The sequence below is a fragment of the Dermacentor silvarum genome, chromosome 1 (genome assembly GCF_013339745.2).
Source record: "Dermacentor silvarum isolate Dsil-2018 chromosome 1, BIME_Dsil_1.4, whole genome shotgun sequence".
Lineage (NCBI taxonomy): Eukaryota > Metazoa > Arthropoda > Arachnida > Ixodida > Ixodidae > Dermacentor > Dermacentor silvarum.
The window spans coordinates 69,015,672-69,018,974 of NC_051154.1; positions in this window are offsets into that span (position 1 = coordinate 69,015,672).

The window sequence follows — 3,303 nt, forward strand, 5'->3', positions numbered from 1 at the left end:
CGAGTGTACTGGCTTGTTGTTTTTGTGGCCCCAAAACATGGCTCTGAGCAGCAGTGAAATTTTGTTTTCGGTTTCTTTTCTTTTTTTTTTTCTTTTTTTTTTGATGGAAGGGTATAATTGGGCGTTTCGTCTTTTTTTATTTTTTTTTTCACGGCACGTATCAGTGCTTGTTGAGATTTCAATAAGCAGAAATAGACAGAAATAAAAATAATACATGGTGCAGTTCCCTGCCCTGAAAGATTTAATGGGCAGCTATAGACTACATTTTTGTTAGCAATTCACCGCTTTTATTTCTGTAGATCTAAATTTTGAGAACTAATACAGCCCGATCAATCCACATTCCGACCAGTTGGGGATGAGAAAAGCAAGAGCACTGAAATGACTTAAGTAAAATATACAACATTGAAGCAACAAATAGACACGACCAGTGCTATTCAAATCAGTAAAGCACAAAACAGGACGTTTCAAGGCGTTTCAAAAGCTACCATGCCGTTTTTTTTTTCTTTTTTTTTTAATTGGAGGCATGGCAGCAGAACTTTTTTTTTTTTCTTTTCGTCTTCATCTGAAGCGTGTTTCTCTTAAAATGCCTGAAAAAGAACGTTGCGGCGATTTCTCATGTGGCTGAAACGCAAAAAGTCAGGGAGAAAACTGATTGCGTCTTCAAAGGCTCAATTTGAACAGCCGCCAAGCAAATGAGGGGCACAATTTATGTGTGGCCCACCGCGGCGGCTCAGCACGTATTGCGCACGACGTCGTGGGTTCTCCCGGCCATGGCAGCCGCATTCCGATCGAGGCGGGACGCAAGAACGTTCGCGTATCGTACGTGCTTTGAATGCGCATTATTAGATGTTGTCGTTGAGTGCGGAAGTTGGACGACGTTGAGAAGGACTTAATGAACTGAAGGTTTATTTACATTATGTACAGGAGTTGAACAAAGCAAACAAACAGTCATCGTTACGGCCGGCAGCAAATCTGACACTGCGGCCCGTGGCGAGAAGAGCGTCCTTCTTCTCGATCTGTCTCTCGCTTTTAACCCCTTCAGTCTGTCGGGGTCACGTCATTTTCTGCCAATCGTCGAGTCCGTTCAGGTGTGGACATTTTCCTCCACTCGTAGGGTCCGTGCAAGTTGTGTCATGTTCGGCCAATCGGGGCACGCGTAGTGCGCGCTGGCGGACGCGCCACCGGAGGCGGAGTGCTCTTGGAGAGAAGGCAGCCATCCGTCGTTGTTTTCTACGTCGCTGCTTGTGCTTCTCTGTTCACGTTCGAGGAGCAAAATAAGTAACGTCCTTCGTATGTGTGTGGTGGCCAAAGCTTCAAGGCATGTCGAAGAATGAATGTTGCGCGGTGGGGTGCTCAAATACCTTAAAAAACTCGCCGGTGACACGGTTCTAATTATTTCCGCCATGCCGCATGAGCGGTAGCAAGCCGTTCGGCAGGAAATTTCTTGTTCTCGTGCTTTCTTTTGCCATCTCGGTATTATTGGACCTCGAACATGTTTGTACGTCCAAGTGACAAGGTTAATAGCGGCCTACCAATGCGTTGTTTGGTTTGTCCGCAGGTTTGGTTTGTCCGCATGCGCGTTAAATGCATTTCGCTTCGGTTCTGAATGCCGCTCGTCGCTTCTATTGTTTGCCGCTTCTTTACCGTGTTGCTCTAGCTAAGGTGCACGATCGACTGCACGAGTGTATCATCGTGTGGTGTGTTAAAACTACTGAGGCTTGCAAGGACTGATTTGATCGGTTTTATATGGCGCGCGAAATCGTGACAACGGCTGTCACGCAGTTCTTGTTCTGGATCTATTATATTCGTATAGTGTCGCGTGTGTTCAAGTGTAGCTAGTTTGCTCCTTGCGGAACTGTTGATATTTTTTTTTATGTGCGAGGTTCTCGCTTCACATCATTTATATATAGGGGCTTCCTTCAATCACGCTGATTTGTGTGTGTGTGTGTGTGTGTGTGTGTGTGTGTGTGTGTGTGTGTGTGCGTGCGTGCGTGCGTGCGTGCGTGCGTGTGTGTGTGTGTGTGTGTGTGTGTGTGTGTGTGTGTGTGTGTGTGTGTGTGTGTGTGTGCGCGTGTGTGTGTGTGTGTGTGTGTGTGTGTGTGTGTGTGTGTGTGTGTGTGTGTGTGTGTGTGTGTGTGTGTGTGTGTGTGTGTGTGTGTGTGTGTGTGTGTGTGTGTTTTGCGGAATAACTACAGGCAAGTGCTTCTTCGCCAGCTTTATTCTTTTCGCCCGAGGACATCTTCGATATTGTGGTTAATTTGTAAATGTATTAGAAAAGAGGTAGCTCAGGGCGAGGATTACTGTTTGGCTTTCGCTGAAAAGGTAGCGTCACGTTTGGGAAGTATTTACGCCTTAATGCTGTCTGAGCAGACTTACCACGGGCAGTGCGTTGTTTGTTTCACGGTGTAGTCCCTTTTTAAGTTTTCATTTTGTGCTCAATCGAATTCTTTCTTATTACATTATGTGGCGAAGACGCGCAATGGCTACGCCGCAAAGGACTAAACCCGGCCTTGCCGCCGGCGCCCATCATGCTTCAGTGTGTATGCGGACGATGTCACAATATGGACTAACGGAGGTTCCGACAGCGATCAGTCCGATGCCATTCAAGCCGGACTCGACACCATCGCCACATTTCTGAAGGAGGTCGGACTCACACCTTCTTCTGACAAAACTAACTTCGTAGTACTAGGCACGAAGGCAGCCCGTTCTGCCTCGCAATTTTCGTTCACCTTTGATGGCGAGCAAATAACTCAGCAAGACAGTGTTTGAGTTCTAGGCATCTACGTTGATGCAGATGGTGGTGCAGCAACATGGCTTCGCAACATCACTCGGACCCACCTAATCAGATACTCCACCTAATCCGCCGCATCGCGTCCAAGAACTGGGGCAGTGAGAAGCGAACTCTCCGTCTTCTAGTGACTGCTCTATACTAATCTCAAGTGCTGTATATGGCTATAACTTCTACAGTCTTACCCAAAAGCAACGAAAAAAACTGGAATCGCTCAACCACGAAGCCATGAGGGTTGTCACCGGCCTGCCGCGTTTCACACCCTTGCACCGCCTTGCCCAAATGGCCCAGATGAATCCGATCGAGGCAATAGCCGAGGCTGCGAAGCTTTCACAACAGTTCCGACTAAGAGCCACGATATCCGGTCGCAGCATCCTTTCGCTTCTTCATCTGCCAGTCCCCTCTGCCCTCCTTCCCTGCTCCGTGGGACTGTCCCTGACCGGGGACTTTGCACCGATTCCCTAAAACGTGAATGCCGATCACGCAGAGAGGCAGTTGTCTTACGCAAGGCGGCA